General features: G+C 47.6%; 1 protein-coding gene across 5 annotated transcripts in view; it reads right to left on the reverse strand.

Moving 5' to 3' along the window:
• Positions 1-20,270, reverse strand: part of dgkh (diacylglycerol kinase, eta) — an 857,220-nt gene that overhangs the window by 509,004 nt on the left and 327,946 nt on the right. The gene's annotated exons all lie outside the window — the stretch shown is intronic.

Raw genomic sequence — 20,270 nt, forward strand, 5'->3', positions numbered from 1 at the left:
GCTCTATCAATGCCTCTTATAATTTTACATCTCAATCATGTCCCCCCTCAGTCTCCTATTCTCCAAGGAAAACAACCTTTTAGGGTAACCGTATCTCCACTAAGCCCCAGGAGCCATGACCAGATTTTGCAGTACTCAGGCAGTTAATTGCCTGAAATCATGCCTTCTGCCCCTCTCATGCAGGATGCCCCCACCTCTCCAAGAGCTGCTGACTAATCAGAGGGCCAGTGGGACTGCACCAAGCCCCAGAGTAGCACACATTGAGCTCAAGTACAGCTATGCCGGGTCAGGGTTCGCCAGCGCCAATCAGGATGGGACTGCCAGGAGAGGGGAGTGTCTTTCAATGGCGACAGTACTTGCAGCTGGAGGGCTCTTGATGGGCCATGGGGTGCTGATTAGGAAGAACGCACCCACCCCCAAGCCTGCAAGGAGGACACCAGATTTTACTGGATGGTCTCTCCATCTGACGGGATGCCAATCCATAACTGGAAAAACGAGCTGACGGGCCACTCACCATCAAGTCCACCACTGGTAAAACACCACTGACGGTGGGAAGGCAACAGGCATGGCATTCTCCACTATCCCACCCAACTTTACACTCCCCGTACACCGTTCCCTGCCCCCCCCCCCCCACACACACACACCCGACAAGACCACCCCATTTCTGTGGTGGGAGGAGGGATGTCAAATAATTCTGGCCAATATTTGTCTCATAGAAAGAGATGTCTGTAAGTACTGCAGTCGTACAAGCAGTCTGCAAATATCAACACAATTCTGCAAGTTCTCTACAAATGGTGTTTGCATTCTCCCGTCTGTTGTAGGTTTAGGTTCCACACCAGTGACCTTGGCACATAATCCATGCTGACACTCCAGTGCAGTACTGAGGAAGTGCTCATTTTTTGAATGGGATAATCCACGTTCCCATCTCCGCTCTTGAATGAATGGAAAAGCAGTGTTTTGAGAATGAGCAGATAAAGCTGCTATATCATTGGACATGATGCCTTTCAGATGCAATATTAAAACAATCATTTGCCTTGTTCAAATGGATAGAGAATACCCCATGTTATTGGTTCAAGAGCAGAAAGATTACATGCTGTCATCGCCACTATCCGTTCCTCAGATGCTCCCCAAAAAAGCAACTGATCATTAACAGACTGCATAAGTAAACAGAACATGGACAGAGCCTTAGACAAAGAGGTAAGTTTCTAAAGATGGGAGAAATTCGAGACAAGAGAGATTTAGGGAGGGGATTGCAGAACTTAGGAGCTGTTAGTATCAAGTAGGTTTTGTTGATGGATGTTAGGCACCAGTAATTTAAGGCAATGAGGTTAACAGGTGTTGGGTATTGATTTGTTAATTATGCTCAGATGTGGATATAAAGAGTCAGCCAGCAGTGAGAGAGATTGTTTTAAGAGTGAAGAAGTAAGCACTGCAATAAACAGTCTACCAATGGCATCCTAGTCTCAGTGTTCTCTTCACAACTTGGGAATTTCTCGAACAGGAGCTAGGCAACTGAAAACAGGGCCACCGATAGCCCACGTGAGGCAGATTGTTCTGGTTTCCTTCCCTTGATAAGCATTAGCAACACTTTGTTAAGTAACACTGTCTGGGTATCGAGTGACTGGAAAAGAAAAGTGGGCTTTAAAGCTGGCTTTAATCAGTCTTTGGTAATCACAGCTTTCCACCTCCCTTCATCCCAAGAAATTACCACTTTGACGTTTCATTACACTGTTAAGAAACATATCATATAGAGTATGAAAAATTGATTCCAAACGCAATTTGGTAAACTTTAAGCTCCTATATGCTTGTGTGATAGCAGAAAGGTCAGCTATAACAATCTTCCAAGAAAGGTTGATAATCCAAAATGTTAAACACGTGCGTGCGAGCGGAAGACCAGAGCATCAGATCATAATCGGCTCTTTTGTCTAACGCTCGACTCTCCGCTGTATCGGGAACCCTGCTCCCAGCAGTGGGTGGTGGAGAATCCGCCCCACAATGTTTTGGTCTCAACTGCTTTCTGTGGTAGCAAATTCAACATTCTCTGGGTGGAGGAATTTCTCCTCATCTCAGTCCTAAATGGTCTACCCCAAATCCTTAGACTGTGACCCCCTTCTTCTGAACTCCCCTGTCATCCGGAACATACTTCCGGCATGTACTCTGTCTAGTGCTGTTAGAATTTTATAGGTTTCCATGAGTTCACCCCACCCTCCCCCGTCACTCTTCTAAACTCCAGCGAATATAATCCTCACCAACTCAATCTTTCCCGATACGTCAGTCTTGCCATCCCAGGAATCAGTCTGGTAAACCTTTGTGGCACGCCCTCTAGAGCAAGAACATCCCTTTTCAGATAAGGAGGCCAAACAGCAACTGGTGTACGAGGACACCCAGGTCTTGTTGCACATTCCCCTCACTCAATCCATAACCATTCAGATAATCTGCCTTCCTGTTTTTCCTACCAAAGTGGATAACCTCACATTTATCCACATTATTCTTCATCTGCCATCCATTTGTCCACTTATTCAACTTGTCCATATCACACTAAAGCATTCTTGCACCCTCCTCACAGCTCATCCTCCCACCCAGCTTTTGTGTCATCTGCAAATTTGGAAATGTTACATTTAGTTTCCCCAACTAAATCATTATTATATATTGGGATCCTAACACTGAGTCCTGCGATATCACTGCCTGCCAATTGGAAAAAGACCTGTTTATTCCTACTCTTTGCTTCCTGTCTTGCTTTTTAACATTCCTTTCCCGTTCCCATTATTTTTCACCGTGGCCTTCTTTTATCCAACAACTGGCTTGTGGTGCAGAACAATGCCAGCAGCGCGGGTTTGATTACCGTACCGGCCTCCCCGAATAGGCGCCGGAATGTGGCGACTAGGGGCTTTTCACAGTAACTTAATTGAAGCCTACTTGTGACAATAAGCAATTATTATTATTATTCCGGCCCTTGATTTCTCTACCCATCACTTTTCATATTCCCCTTTTCCCCTTTCTGACTTTTATTCTTGTCTATGTTTACCACCCCCCCCCCCCCTCCTCAAGGACATCAGTCAGCTCCTGGCCATGCGTAACCTGTCCAGTTTGTACTGGTCCCATCTCCCTCAGAATTCGTCCCAGTGTCTCAGAAACGCTTTCATTCATACCATCTCATCAGCATTCATCTGATATGTCCGGCAATTTCTGCTCTGGCTAGCATGTGGCACTGGTAGTAATACTGAGATCACTGCCTTTGAGGTCCTACTTTTCAACATTTTTCCCCAAATCCCTATATTCTGCTTTTAGGACCTCATCCTTTTTTTACCTATGTCGTTTGTACCAATATGTACCACAACCACTGGCTGTTCACCCTCCCTGCAATGTGACCACCTCTCCATACATGCTATCCACAACACTCTCCGCCTTACAGATGCTCCACAGTGTCCCCAGCTGTCGCTCCAGCTCCAAAGCCGGGGCTTCCAGGGGCTGCAGCTGGAGACACTTCCTGCAGACATTCTGGCCCCGGGCACTGGAAATGTTCCTGTCTTCCCACAATGAACAGGAAGAGTACACCACTGCTATGAGCTCTCCTGGCACAACTTACCCCTTTAAATTAAACCTTTTGGAAGATGATTAACATCAACCACTATCAATTACTCCAGGGCCCTTCTTCCCTGGTCCTCGTTACTCCAACATATCATTCTTACAAAATATAGGCCACAGAATCTAGACGGTACAAAGTGTAAGCGATAAAAGTAGTAAATACATGCCCTACAAAACTCACTCAATCAGCTGCTTCCAATTGCTGCACCTCACTTTTGAATCCTGACCTCACCCCAGGAGTACCAAACTCCAAGCTTGCACACTGGTCGCAGTCTTACTTTTTCTCACGCTCTTTTATCCTTCCCGCTCTGCTTTTAGTCTTGCTCTTTCTCATGTTCTTTTATCATCCCAGCTCCGCTCTCAGTCTTGCTCTTTCTTGTGCTCTTTAATCCTCCTGGTTTCACCCTCAGTCTCGTTCTTTTATCCTGGTTCCGCCCTCAGCCTCTCTCTTTCTCGTGCTCATTTATCTCCCAGGCTCTGCTCTCAGTCTCGCTTTTTCTTGCGCTCATTTATCCTCCTAGTTCCGCCCTCAGTCTTGCTCTTTTACCCTCCTGGCTCCGCTCCCAGTCTATTTCTTGCACTCTTTTATCACCCCGACACTTGCTCTCAGTCTTGCTCTACCTTGTGCTCTTTTATCTCCACCCCGCCCCCACTCATACTACTAAAACTCACATTTATATATTGCATGTAGTATCTCCATTATAAAGAGCTTCAGAGCAGTGATGCTGAACAAAATCTGACACCAAGCCACATAAGGAAGATGAGATTGGACAACCAAAAATTTGTCAAAGGATAGACTTCTGAGGGCATCTTAAAGGAGGAGAGAGGGTTAGAGAGGTAGAGGCTATGAGGAGGGAATTCCAGAGTTAAGGGCCCATGCAGCTGGAAGCACATCCACCAATAGGAGAGCTTTGAAAATGCCCAAGATGCTTGTGGGGCTGGAGGAGGATACACGGGTATGGAGGTGTGAGGCCATGGAGCAGTGAGAACTTTACAATCAGGGAACTGCCAGACTGAGAGCCAGTGTAATTCAATGAGCACTGGAACGATGGGTGAATGGGATTTGATGTTCGGACACAGGCAAATGAGTTTTGGATAAGATCAAGTTTATATAGAGTTTACAGCACAGAATCCAGCTATTCATCCCAATAGACCTTTACCAGTGTTTGTGCTCCACACATCATTGCTCACCCTTGCCTACTTATCCTTCTATTCTTTTCTCCTTCAGGTGCCCATTAGCCTCGCTTTACCATTTGGATAAACCAACGTTGCAACATAGAAACTATTAATTGTTGATTACTAGTTACTAGAACAGTGCATCACACATATCAAACTGGAACTGCCAGCAAACCTCAATATGATCAATAGCACATGCTAGTGGCTTACATGAATTATGTTGTGCAGCAGTTAATGTGGAGGTTATAGGAAAAAGGTAAGGATATGGGATAAGTGCGTTAGCTCCAACAGAATAGTTTGCACTAGCACAAGTTTCCTTCTGTGCTTTTGTTTCAATAATATGAAATGCAGCCATATGTGTAGTTAAACAAATGAACTGCATCCTCAAAGGTCCTGCAACCCTTCACATGCAACACATTATTTTGGAAGTGTAGTTATTGTTGTGTGACATAAGTGACAATCACTTTGTACACAGCAAGATCCCACATACATCAAACTGACCGAAGAACTGACTTAGCGGCATGGCAGCACAGTGGTTAGCACTGTTGCTTCACAGCGCCAGGGTCCCAGGTTCCATTCCCGGCTTGGGCCACTGTCTGTGCGGAGTCTGCACGTTCTCTCCGTGTCTTTGTGGGTTTCCTCCGGGTGCTCCGGTTTCCTCCCACAAGTCCCAAAAGATGTGCTGTTAGGTCATTTGGACATTCTGAATTCTCCCTCTGAAATGGAAATATTTTCCAAATATTGACTGGAAAAGATATAGTTCAAGTACAATAGATGGGTCGTTTTTTGTACAGTGTGTGCAGGAGGGTTTCCTGAAACAATATGTTGACAGGCCAACAAGAGGCGAGGCCACGTTGGATTTGGTTTTGGGTAATGAACCAGGCCAGGTGTTGGATTTGGAGGTAGGAGAGCACTTTGGGGACAGTGACCACAATTCGGTGACGTTTACGTTAATGATGGAAAGGGATAAGTATACACCGCAGGGCAAGAGTTATAGCTGGGGGAAGGGCAATTATGATGCCATTAGACGTGACTTGGGGGGGGATAAGTTGGAGAAGTAGGCTGCAAGTGTTGGGCACACTGGATAAGTGGGGCTTGTTCAAGGATCAGCTACTGCGTGTTCTTGATGCGTGTACCGGTCAGACAGGGAGGAAGGCGTCGAGCGAGGGAACCGTGGTTTACCAAGGAAGTGGAATCTCTTGTTAAGAGGAAGAAGGAGGCCTATGTGAAGATGAGGTGTGAAGTTTTGGTTGGGGCGATGGATAGTTACAAGGTAGCGAGGAAGGATCTAAAGAGAGAGCTAAGACGAGCAAGGAGGGGACATGAGAAGTATTTGGCAGGAAGGATCAAGGAAAACCCAAAAGCTTTCTATAGGTATGTCAGGAATAAGCGAATGACTAGGGAAAGAGTAGGACCAGTCAAGGACAGGGATGGGAAATTGTGTGTGGAGTCTGAAGAGATAGGCGAGATACTAAATGAATATTTTTCATCAGTATTCACTCAGGAAAAAGATAATGTTGTGGAGGAGAATGCTGAGCCCCAGGCTAATAGAATAGATGGCATTGAGGTACGTAGGGAAGAGGTGTTGGCAAGAATTCTGGACAGGCTGAAAATAGATAAGTCCCCGGGACCTGATGGGATTTATCCTAGGATTCTCTGGGAGGCCAGGGAAGAGATTGCTGGACCTTTGGCTTTGATTTTTATGTCATCATTGGCTACAGGAGTAGTGCCAGAGGACTGGAGGACAGCAAATGTGGTCCCTTTGTTCAAAAAGGGGAGCAGAGACAACCCCGGCAACTATAGACCGGTGAGCCTCACGTCTGTAGTGGGTAAAGTCTTGGAGGGGATTATAAGAGACAAGATTTATAATCATCTAGATAGGAATAATATGACCAGGGATAGTCAGCATGGCTTTGTGAAGGGTAGGTCATGCCTCACAAACCTTATTGAGTTCTTTGAGAAGGTGACTGAACAGGTAGACGAGGGTAGAGCAGTTGATGTGGTGTATATGGATTTTAGCAAAGCGTTTGATAAGGTTCCCCACGGTAGGCTATTGCAAACAATACGGCGGCTGGGGATGGAGGGTGATTTAGAGATGTGGATCAGAAATTGGCTAGCTGAAAGAAGACAGAGGGTGGTGGTTGATGGGAAATGTTCAGAATGGAGTACAGTCACAAGTGGAGTACCACAAGGATCTGTTCTGGGGCCGTTGCTGTGTGTCATTTTTATCAATGACCTAGAGGAAGGCGCAGAAGGGTGGGTGAGTAAATTTGCAGACGATACTAAAGTCGGTGGTGTTGTCGATAGTGTGGAAGGATGTAGCAGGTTACAGAGGGATATAGATAAGCTGCAGAGCTGGGCTGAGAGGTGGCAAATGGAGTTTAATGTAGAGAAGTGTGAGGTGATTCACTTTGGAAGGAATAACAGGAATGTGGAATATTTGGCTAATGGTAAAGTTCTTGAAAGTGTGGATGAGCAGAGGGATCTAGGTGTCCATGTACATAGATCCCTGAAAGTTGCCATCCAGGTTGATAGGGTTGTGAAGAAGGCCTATGGAGTGTTGGCCTTTATTGGTAGAGGGATTGAGTTCCGGAGTCGGGAGGTCATGTTGCAGCTGTACAGAACTCTGGTATGGCCGCATTTGGAGTATTGCGTACAGTTCTGGTCACCGCATTATAGGAAGGACGTGGAGGCTTTGGAGCGGGTGCAGAGGAGATTTACCAGGATGTTGCCTGGTATGGAGGGAAAATCTTATGAGGAAAGGCTGATGGACTTGAGGTTGTTTTCGTTGGAGAGAAGAAGGTTAAGAGGAGACTTAATAGAGGCATACAAAATGATCAGGGGGTTGGATAGGGTGGACAGTGAGAGCCTTCTCCCGCGATGGAAATGGCTGGCACGAGGGGACATAGCTTTAAACTGAGGGGTAATAGATATAGGACAGAGGTCAGAGGTAGGTTCTTTACGCAAAGAGTAGTGAGGCCGTGGAATGCCCTACCTGCTACAGTAGTGAACTCGCCAACATTGAGGGCATTTAAAAGTTTATTGGATAAACATATGGATGATAATGGCATAGTGTAGGTTAGATGGCTTTTGTTTCGGGGCAACATCGTGGGCCGAAGGGCCTGTACTGCGCTGTATTGTCCTATGTTCTATGTTCTAAAATGAAAATCACTTATTGTCACAAGTAGGCTTCAAATGAAGTTACTGTGAAAAGCCCCTAGTCGCCACATTCCGGCGCCTGTTCGGGGAGGCCGGTACAGGAACCCGTACCCGAACAGGCGCCGGAGTGTGAAGACTAGGGGCTTTTCACAGTAACTTCCTTGCAGTGTTAATGTAAGCCTACTTGTGACAATAATAAAGATTATTATGAAAGTATGCTGATTTTTGGTGACAGAGAGGAGCACTGACCTTGGACACTGGAAGCAATCTTCATTCTTCTTCAAACAGTAAAACGAGGTTGTTTATACCCAGCGAAACAGGCAGACTAAATTCAATGATTCATCCAAAATACTGAATTTCTGTTTCCCAAAAGTGGGCCGAAGTGTCGTCTTAGATTACAAGTTCAAATCCTGCAGTGAGATTTAAACCAATATCTTCTAATTCAGAGGGGAGTGGGCCACGGTGACTAGTATTTTAAAAATTCTCAAATCTACTGCAAGCATGACCCAAAGGTTAACAACTCTCTCCTCATCTCTCCTGAAGGTGCAGATTGAACTAAGTGCAAGTTTCAATACATTGTTTGTTACATACACTTGTATCGATATTCCATTTTGCCCAAGTTATCTGCATCCTATTCCACATCAAATCCCATTCACAGATGAATGCTCTTTCCAAGGGCCGGTGCAGACACAATGGGCCGAATGGCCTCCTTCTGCACTGTAAATTCTATGATTCTATGAATCTTGTTCTAGTCAATCATTCGTCCTTGTTCCTTAGTGTATCTGTTTCGAAATCCTCTGTTTATATATTATCCCATTGCCTTTCCCCACTCTACGCTTCATCCCTCCTCCCTCATAGCCCCTTCCCACCTTCCTTCAGCCAGTTGGATGCCGAGTTCTGAAATTCTCTCTAAATTTCTTTGCCTTGTGTGATATCTGTAACATCAAGATACTCCTCAAAAACAACTTCTTCCAATGATTTTCAGATCACATAATCCTCCGAACATCTGTCCATGGTCCAGACTTCCCCTGCCCTCCGAAGGCACCATCTGACAGGTCACGAAGGTGTCGGCTATTGCAATTATTCTGGCTGTTTTATTAGTTTATGTACCAGCAATTTTATATAGTGAATGCCTTTGTCAATTTTGACAATCTTTCACCACATATGTTTCAAAGAACATGTCTCGAAACCATTTGTTGTATAGAACCTTGGTTTGACCATACTGCTTAGCTCTTGTCTCCAAATTACAAAAGTGTATGGAGACACTGGAGAAGATGCAAAAAATGATTGACAAGGAACATGCCAGAACTCAAAGGATGTAACTATGAGGAAAGAATTAATAGACAGGAACTCTTTCACCAGGAAAAAAAGGTTGGGGTGATCTGATACGGCTGTAAAAAGTATGGGCAGCATTTAGCGGGCTCCTGCTGGCAGGTAGTGGGCGGGGGGGGGGGGGGGGCATACAATTCCAAAGGTGGCCTTCCCACCACCCTCGATCTATCCTCAATTTTACAGGGTGGGCAAGGCCTAGAGCAGCCAGCCCACCCTCCATCTTCCTCCTGAAGTTTTGCCTCCGGCTAATTAATCCTCTGCAAAGCAGAGGGACACGCGATATAGGAGCAGGAGTCGGCCATTCAGCCCTTCGAGACAGCTCCGCCATTCAAAAGATCATGAATGATATCCTCGTGGTCTCAACTCCACTTTCTTGTCTAACCCTTGACTCACTTGTCTATCAAAAATTTAACACCTCAGCCTTAATTAAGTACAATGATTCAGCCTCCTCAGCGGAAGGGAATTCCACAGACTAATGATCCTATGAGAGAAACCATGTCTCCTCAACTCCGTCTTAAAAGACCTCTTATTCTTAAAATGTTTCACCTGGTTCTAGTCTCTCCCACAAGAGGAAAAACCCTCCCCATTCCCACCCAACCAAGTCCCTCAGGATCCTATAAGTTTCAATAAGATCAGCTCTCATTCTTCTAAACTCCAATGGGTACAGGCCCAGCCTGGCCAACCGTTCCTCATAAGATAATCCCCATCCCAGGAATAAGTCAAGTGAATCTTCTCTGAGCTGCTTCGAATGCAACCACGTCTTTTTTTTTTCAAATAATGAGACCAAAACTATACAAAACACTCCAGAAATGGTCTCACCAGGCTCTGTACAGCCGTAGTAAAGCTTCATTACTTTTATCTTTACGGGAATGCTCCATGCAATAAATGCCAACATTCCATTTGCTTTCCTTGTTGTATCACTTGTTGTATCTGCATGCTAACCTTTTTGATATTCATGTACCAAGACACCCAGATTTCTGGGAGTTGTGTAATCACTCCCCCTTTAAATAATTTGCTGCTTTTCTAATCACCCTGTCAAAGTGGACAAGTTCACATATTATACTCCGCCTGTCATTTAACCTGTCACTATATCATAATAATAATCTTTATCAGTGTGACAATTTGGTTTACATTAACACTGCAATGAAGTTATTGTGAAAATCCCTTTACAGACTCTCTACGTCCTCTTGGCAACCTACTTTCCTACTTATCTTGGTGTCATGGAAAATGTAGCTGCCATAGTCACTTCATCCAAATGGCGAATGAAAATTGTAAATAGGAAGGCTCCAGCACTTGTCCCTGTGGCACCACACTAGTTACAGCTTCCCAACCCAAAAGAGACCCATTTATCCCTACTCTCCATTTCCTGGTTAGGTAACCAATACTTTATCGATGCTAATATGTTACCCCTCACATCATGTTCTTTTATCTATTGTAGTAATCATTGATCTGGCATCATATCAAATGCCTCTAGAAATCCAAGTAGACCACATCTGAAAGGTTCCCCTTTATCCACCTTGCCGGTTACCTCTTCAAAGAAATTCTAATAAATTAGTTAAATATGATTTCTCTTTGACAAAGCTATTTGACTTTGTCTGATCACATTGTGATTTTTCAAGCATTCTGCTATGAACTCTTGAATAATGAATTCTAGCAATTATCCGATGACAAGATGTTAAGCTAACTGGCCGATAGTTTCCGGTCTCCCTTCTTTCTTGAATAAAAGTGTTACATTTTCCAAACTGTTAGAATCTTTCCAGAATTTAAGGAGATTTGGAAGATTATTATCAATGTATCTACTATGTCTACAGACACTTCTTTTAAGACCCTAGAATGCAGTCCATCTGGTCCTGTTACTGGTCAGCCTTTTGGTCTAAAGTTTGCCCAGCACCTTTTCCCGGTAATTGGGATTGTTTTAAGTTCCTCTCTTTCTTTCATCAACTTTCAGTACCTTTGGGAAGCGTTCTAACTCTTCTACAGTGAAGACAGTTGCAAAACATCTGAGCCATTTCTTTGTTTTCCATTATCAATGCCCTCTCTGGAGGACTAACACTAGCTTTAACTATCTTACTATCCGCATGTGCCTTGAACGAGATAATTTCCCCTCAGAGCACCGCTTTTAGCGCTTCCCAAAATGTGGCCGCTGCCACCTCCCTGTTTTGGTTCAATTCTACATAATCTTTAATCACAGTCCACACTTTGTCGCAAAACCCACGATCTGCCAACAATCCGAATTGAGCCTCGACCCCGACGTAAGCCATATCTCCAGCCAGTGGGGCGCAAGGTCCGAGATTACTATCCCCGAGTATTCTGCCCCCTCCACCCCAGCGAAAACCTCCCGGCTCACCACAAAAAAGTTAATTCTTGAATACACCCTATAAGCATGCGAGAAAAAGGAATACTACCTTCCCCCTGGGTGCTTGAAGCGCCAGGGGTCCACCATACCCATCTTTTCCATAAACCCGCCCAGCTCCTTTGACATTCGTATTCTACCCTTTGACCTGGGGCTCGACCTATCTACCCTCGACTCTAGGATGCAATTAAAATCTCCTCTCATAATCAACTGGTGCGTGGCCAAGTTCGGGTTTGTTGCCAGCAACCCCCTCATAAAACCTACATATCCCAATTTGGCGCATACACATTCACCAATACCACCGGCATCCCTTCTAATACTCCACTCACCATCTCATATCTCCCACCCAGGTCCCTCACTTCCTTCGCTCTCACAAACCCAGTTTTCTTACTCATCAAATTTGTCACCCGCCGCCCCCCCCCCCCCCACGACTTTGAATCAAACCCCTGAATGGAAAATCTGACTCACCCATCCCTTCCTCAGCCTAACCTGTCCTCCATGCGGAGGTGTATCTCCTGCAGAATGACAACCTCCACTTTTATACTCCTTAGGTGCGCAAAGACGCGAGACCTCCTCACCGGTCCATTGAGCTCTCGCACGTTCCATGTTATCAGCCATACTGGGGCATACGGCTCCATTCCCCTCTACCGTCCGCCATTCTCACCTTTTAGCTCTCCCCCCAATCATTTCACCCAGTACCTGGCCCATCCAAGATGGCCCCTTTTTCCGCCCCTGGCCATGTTTTTCTCCATCCTTGCCTCGTTGCATCACCCTCCTCTCTCTCTCTCTCTCTCTACCCCTACCCCCCCCCCCCCCCCCCCCACCTCCCGGCATCCTCTCTACCCCCTTCTCCCCCACCTCACTTCCGTTCACCAGCATTACCTGCCAGGGTGGCAACTCCTGCCCAAAGGCTCCTCGTGCTGACCCCCCCCCCGCCCCCCCGCCCGGCCTCACCCTCACCTCTCTGTTCTGTGAAGGCGGCTCCCCGCTGACATCCCCCACCCTCACCCCCACCCAGACAAAGACTCATCTCGAACCACAGATCACCTCCCCCAAAGACAAACAAAAAGAAAAAACACAGCCCCAGTCAGCAATCCCCTTACAAAATGTCACGCCTGCTACCCTTTGTCCACCCAACAGTAAAAAGAAGAAAAAACCCTCTACATCAGCGGAAAATAAAGAAAAACCCTCCCTCCAACCCCCACTCTACCGGGTTCTCAATTACTTCAAAGTTCCAGCACCTCCCTCTCCCAAAATTGTTCAGTTCAGTTCTCCCCAGTTTATGCTCCTTGATAAAGTCATTGGCCGCTTCGGAGGTCTATTCCCGGCCTTCATAGGTCACCCATAGTTTCGCTGAGTAGAGCACCCCAAACCTGACCGCTGTTGATACCCAAACCTGATCCGCCTTAGCTCTGTTGAACCCTGCGCGCCGTTTTGCCAGCTGGGTCCAATGTCCTGTTATATTCGGACCTTGTTCTCTTCCCATTTGCAATTCTGCTTCTCCCTGGCCCACTGCAGAATCTTCTCTTTCTCCACAAACTTGTGGAGTTGCACGATCACTGCCTGCGGCAGCTCCCCCGCTCTACGCTTCTGCCTCAGAGACCTGTGCACTCTGTCCACCTCAGGGGCCTTATCCAACACGCCCTACACCACCAGCATCCTCATAACGTACCTCGTGGCACTCACACCTTCCACTCCTTCAGGCAGGCCCACTATTTGCAGATTCTGCCTTCTCGAGATATTTTCCTGCTTCTCCATCTTTGCAACGGTCTCCTAAGAGCCCCCCGCCCCCCCCCCCCCCCTCCGCCTCCAATGCCACCTCCCGATTGCTGTGGTCTGACGTAACCCTCTCAATCTCTCGGATCTGCGACCCCTGCTCCTCCAAACATTTCTCCACCCTCTCCATCGAGCCCTTCAGGGGTGCCACAGCTCCTTTGATGGCCTTCGAGCGATCCTCCTGCATCTCCTTCCTCGCTGGTTGAACTCTTCCTTGATGAAGGCCATCAACTGTTCCATCTGGGGTTTTGCTATTTGGACTGGCCCTTCCCCCTCCGCCATCTTTCCACTGCTACTCCGCCACAGGTCTCTTCCAACTCCTTGGCCAAGTCCTTCACCTTCTTCTACCGGGTTTGATAATAAGCAGACATACCACTCCCAGGGGGAACTTCTCGTCCAACCTTCAGTTACACGTTTCCGTCAAAGTAGCACCCGAATTCGGGTAAAAAGAGCTCTTTTCTACGCCTTCAAGCTGGAGCTGCCCTGTGTGACCACTCACTCTGTGGCCGCCATCGGAAGTCCCTTCTTGTTTCCCTTTTATTTACCACGTCGCCTTGCCACCCCCGTCCCCCACCATTATTTAGTATAAAGCCCTCCCTACTGCCTTAGTTATACGTCTCACCAGAAAACTGGTCCCCAGCATGATTCAGGTGAAGACCATCCCATCAGTACAGCTCCCACTTTCCCCGGTATTGGTTCCAGTCCCCCATGAATCAAAACCCATATCTCCCACAACAATCTTAGAGCCACAAATTCATCTCTCTAATCTCATTTACTGTACGTTAATTTGCTCATGGCTCAGGTAATAAGTGATTAGTTACCTTTGAGGTTCTGCTTTTTAATTCAGCTCCTAGCTGCTCACCGTGCAGTACCCCATTTCCTCGTCCTAGCTACCATGTCGGTAACCACATAGACCACAAAAACTGGACCTTCTCCCCTTCTGTTACAAGTTCCTCTCTAGCCCAGAGCAGGTGTCCCGAACCCTGGAACCGGACAGCAACACAGCCTTCCGAACTTTCACATTCATCTGCAGCGAACTGTATCACTCCCATCAATTGCCGGCCTCAGCCGGCATCAGCAGGGATGTGAGCCGCACCAATTCTTCAGGTGGTGGGCAGGAAACCCTGCCACCTGTTTAATTCTGCGGTGATTTGATCGGATCGACATGAAAAAGGAATTTCCACTTTTGGGAAGATCGCAACTAGTGGCCATAAATATATATATTTTTTATTTGTTCATGGGACGTGGGCATGGCAGGCTGGGCCAGCAATTATTGCCCATCCCTCATTGCCCTTGAGGGGTAGTTAAGCGTCAACCACTTTGCTGTGGGTCTGGAGTCACATGTAGACGAAACCAGGTAAGGACGGCAGATTTCCCTCCCTAAAGAACATAGTGAACCAGATGGGTTTTTTACGACAATCGACAATGGTTTCATGGCCATCATTAGACTTTTAATTCCAGATTTTTTAAATTGAATTCAAATTTCACTCGCTGCAGTGGCAGGATTTGAAACTGGGTCCCCAGAGCAGGACTCTGGGTCTCTGGTTTACTCGTCCAGCAATAATTCCATGATGCCACCGCCTCCCCTTGATTATAAAATAGTCACTCATAATTCTTATCAGAAACTCAGGACAAATGTCTTCATTTGGAGAGTGCTGAAAGTGTGGAACTCGCAAAAACAAGGAGTGGGTGAGATGAATAGCATAGGCGCATCATAGCAGTAGCTGGATGAGGGAGAAAAAAATAGAAAGATATGTTGACAGAGCTTGATAAAGTAAAAGTAAAGAGGCTATTATGCAGAATAAGCAATGGCATGGACCATATGGACCAAATGACCTACTTCTGCGCTCTACCTGATATGTACCAACCCATCCTCCCATCACTGAACCTCATCAGGCAGCAGTACATGTCCAATAATCAGCATTGCAGTTCCAGCCCTCTCTCTGACACAACCTCCTGAGGTAGGTTACATGCCAAGAGTGCTGGATCACTGAATAACATTATAACCAAGGGAAAAAAAATCAAAAGACCTGCATCCCTAACCTTTTACTCAGTTACCTACTGTGCCTCTATCTGTTGTTTTCAGTTTACGTTTTAAGCTTCTATATAAACTGCTGAATTCATCCAGTCCATGCACTGACTGCTACCATTGAGCAGTCAACAGCTGTATTGGTTTCAGGTCACTGACCTACTATTTTTAGCTGTGGGCCAACAGAGAGTCATCCTTATAAGTCTGTGCTACTTCTGTGCACAATAGAAGGCACAGGACCGGGAACTAGCAAAGTCAGGTCCATTTTAAAAATAAAATGAAATGAAATGAAAATTGCTTATTGTCACAAGTAGGCTTCAATGAAGTTACTGTGAAAAGCCCCTAGTCGCCACATTCCGGCACCTGTTCGGGGAGGCTGTTACGGGAATTGAACCATGCTGCTGGCCTGCCTTGGTCTGCATTCAAAGCCAGCGATTTAGCCCTGTGCTAAACAGCCCCTGCTGTTTGATGGCAGCAACTATGGGCCGTTTATAACAAGTGACAAAGAATTAAATATTTAAACAGTTCAAGGATCTAAGTGGTTGGGAGAGGGAAGAGAAGAGGATCAAATGGAAAATCAAAATGGACATTACTTTTTGTTTAAATGTTTCTATTCAAGGTTTTTCAATAATTTTTACAAAACACTCCAAAAAGGAAAATAATACAAAGAAAACAGGGCAATTTGCCAACAAAACAAAACTTAACCCTCTAAACGATTAACAATTTAACACCCACCTCAAAGCAAAATGGGGCATGCGCCTCTTACAAAAAGACAAAGAAATCAGCCGCCTCCCCCCACCCCCCCCCCCCGGGTCGCTGCTGCTGCTGACCTCCACCTAATGTTCCGCAAGAAAGTCAAGGAACGGTTGCCACCGGTCGGAGAACCCCTGCAAGGACCCTCGCAAGGCAAACTTTATCTTCTCCAACCTAAGAAACCCAGCCATGTCACTAACCCAAGCCTCTATGCTTGGGGGCTTCGCGTCCCTCCACATTAACTGGGCTACCAAGGAGGCAAAGGCCCGAACTCCGGCCTCTTTCGACTCCTGCACTCCCGGATCGTTTGATACCCCAAATATTGCTATCCCCCGCTCGATTTTACCCGAGTATCCAAGACTTTTGACATAGCCTTTGCGAAGCCCTTCCAAAATTCCGTAAACGCCGGGCACGCCCAAAACATATGGGCGTGGTTTGCTGGGCTCCCCGAACACCTCACACACCTGTCCTCCACCCCAAAAAACTTACTCATCCTCGCCCCCGTCATCTGCGCCCTGTGCACCACTTTAAACTGGATCAGGCTGAGACTGGCGCAAGATGAGGCGGAATTGACCCTGCCCAGGGCGTCAGCCCACAGGCCCTCATCCAGCTCCTCACCCAGCTCCTCCTCCCACTTGCCCTTCAGCTCCTCCACCGAGGCTTCCTCCGCCTCCTGCAGCTCCTGGTATATCTCCGATATCTTACCCTCCCCGGCCCACATGCCCAAAACCACCCTGTCCTGTGTCCTTCGGGCAGGCAGCAGCGGGGATTCCCCTACCTGCTTTCTCACGAATGCCCGAACCTGCATATATCTTAAGGCATTTCCCGGAGGTAACCCAAATTTCTCCTCCAGCGCCCTCAGACTGGCAAAAGTCCCATCGATGAATAAATCCCCCATCCTTTTAATTCCCGCCCGGTGCCAGCTTAGGAACCCACCAGCTATCCTACCTGGAACGAACCTATGGTTATCCCGTATCGGAGCCCAGACTGAGACTCTACCTCCCCCCATGCTGTCTCCACTGCCCCCAAATCCTCAATGTCGCTGCCGCCACCGGGCTTGTGGTATTTCGCGTTGGCGAAAGCGGCAACGGTGCCATCACCAGTGCCCCCAGGCTAATACTTATACAGGACGCCACCTCTAACCTTTTCCACGCCGCACCCTCTCCCTCCATTACCCACTTCCGAATCATAGACACATTCGCTGCCCAGTAATAGCTGCACAGGTTCGGCAGCGCCAACCCACCCCTCCCCCCAACTGCGCCCCAAGAACAGCCTCTTAACCCTCGGGGTCTTATTTGCCCACACAAATCCCATAATGCTCCTGTTTACCGGCTTAAAGAAGGCCTTGGGGATGAGAATGGGCAGGCACTGAAAGACGAACAGGAACCTGGGGAGGACCATCATCTTAACGGACTGCACCCTACCCGCCAGGGAGAGTGGCAACATGTCCCACCTCCTGAAGTCCTCCACCATCTGGTCCACCAGCCATGCCAGATTGAGCTAATGTAAGACCCCCCAACTCTTTGCCACCTGGATACCCAAATACCAAAAACTCCTCTCCACCATCTTCAGTGGTAGCTCCTCCAACCTCTTTTCCTGGCTCCTCACATGCACCACAAACAGCTCGCCCTTCCCCACATTGAGCTTATATCCCAAGAAGTCTCCAAACTCCCTAAGGGTCTGCATGACTTCCCCCATCCCCTCCACCGGATCCGCAATGTACAGCAGCAGGCCATCTGCATATCGTGAGACACGGTGCTCCTCCCCCCCCCCAAACCAACCCCCTCCAGTTTCTGGACTCCCTCAACGCCATGGCCAGCGGCTCAATCACCAGGGCAAAGAGCAGGGGGGACCCAACCCCTGCCTCGTTCCACGGTACAACCAAAAATACCATGACCGCCACCGGTTCGTCGATACACTCGCCACCGGGGTCTGGTACAGCAATTTAACCCGCCCTAGGAACTCCTCCCCGAACTTAAATCTGCCTAACTCCTCCCACAGGTACTCCCACTCCACCTGGTCAAAGGCCTTCTCCGCGTCCATTGCCGCTACCACTTCTGCCCCCCCCCCCCCCCCCTCCGAGGGCATCATAATCATATTCAGGAGCCTCCGCACGTTCGTGTTCAGCTGCCTGCTCTTCACAAACTCCGTCTGGTCCACATGTATCACTCCCGGGACACAATCCTCAATCCTGGTGGCCAAAATATTTGCCAACAGCTTGGCATCCACATTGAGAAGCGAAATTGGCCTGTAAGAGCCACACTGCAGCGGGTCCTTATCCCGCTTGAGGATAAGCGAGATCAAAGCCTGCGACATCGCCGGGGGAAGGATTCCCTTTTCCTTCGCCTCATTAAAGGTTCTCAGCAACTACGGGCTTGGCCTGGCAAACCTCCACGGATTCATTCCCTCCATCTGATCCATAAACCCCCTCAGGACCTTGGCCGCTGCCGGCCTCTTACCTGACCTCGACCTAGACCGATCTAGTGCCGGGTCCAGTACCGTGTTGAAGTCCCCCTCCATTATCAGATTACTTGCCACCAGATTCGGGATCTGACTCAACATCCGCTTCATGAACCCTGCATCGTCCCAGTTTGGGGCATACGCATTCACCAGCACCACCCGGGCCCCCTGCAGCCTGCCACTCACAATCACATATTGACCCCCTTTATCCGCCACAATACCCACCGCCTCAAATACCACCCGCTTACTCACCAGGATTGCGACCCCCCTGTTTTTCGCATCCAGACCAGAGTGAAAAACCTGCCCCACCCATCCCTTCCTGAGCCTGGTCTGATCCGCAATCTTCAGGTGCGTCTCCTGTAACATGGCTACGTCTGCCTTCAGCCCCTTTAAGTGCGCAAACACCCAGGCCCTCTTGATCGGCCCATTCAAGCCTCTCACGTTCCACGTGATCAGGCGGATTGGGGGACTACCCCCCACCCCCACCCCACCCCCACCCCTTACCGACTAGCCATCTCCTTTTTTAGGCCAGCCACGTGCCCGCACCTACCCCACTCTCCAGTCCCCCAGGCGGAGGCTCCCCGCCCCGACTCTCCCTCTTACCTTCAACTCCCCCCTCAGTTAGCACCGCAGCAACCCAGTTCCCACCCCCCACCTCCCTTGGCCAAGCAACTGCTTAACCCCCCCCTGCTCCCCCCATTGAACCCTGTAATACACATTCTTCTCGTACATATTACAGTTCCTGAGAATTCCTATTTGATCATTCAATTGCCAGCTATTCAGCCCTCCCACCACTGGAAGCACTACGTAGCTAGACCCATTTTCTCAACAGTTTCCCATTCATTGCAATTTCTCAAAATGTTTTTCATTTTACCTATTTTTCTTATTTTGACCTCCACCCTCTGCTGCTGTTGCCTCTACTTCCTCTTCCAGTTTCCTCATTGCTCCTCTCCCTGTTCGCTGGGATCAAGCATCTCTCACAACCCTGCTTACTTCATACTCAAGCTCCTTCCTATTGCTTCCATCAATCTGCCCCATTCCGAGACCACCATACTACCTTCAGCCCTTCACAAGCTTTCCTAAACCTCTCTCCTGCCTATTACCTATGCCTTGCTTCCCTCACAGGGCCACAGTCTTCTTTCCTTTCTCTTGCTCCAACTGCAACGCTAACATCACACCTTCAGAATGAAAAAAATCACATTTATATGGCACCATTCATAACCTCAGGATGACCCAAAGTAAGTTACAACCAATGGAGTATTTTTGAAATTCCCCATCATACAGGACACTGCAGCACATTTGTACAGAGCAAGATGCTACGAACAGCAATGTGATGATGACCGGATCATCTGTTTTCACTTATGTTGGATGAGGGATGAATATTGGTCAGGTTGCCGGGGATAACTCCCCTGTTCTTCTTCAAAAGAGGGCCTTCTCCTCGAAACAAAATGCAGCCCAGAACAAATTAAAAGTAGATTAACTGGTCATGGATCACATCGTCGTTTATGGAACTTTTCTCTGTGAAAATTGGCTGCTGCATTTCCCCACGTTAAAACAGTCAATACACTTCAAAAAAGTATTTAATTGACTGCGAGACACTTTGCTAAAGTCATGAAAGATGCTATAAAATAGAAGTCCTTTCTGACA

This window comes from Scyliorhinus torazame, chromosome 8 (genome assembly GCF_047496885.1).
Source record: "Scyliorhinus torazame isolate Kashiwa2021f chromosome 8, sScyTor2.1, whole genome shotgun sequence".
NCBI lineage: Eukaryota > Metazoa > Chordata > Chondrichthyes > Carcharhiniformes > Scyliorhinidae > Scyliorhinus > Scyliorhinus torazame.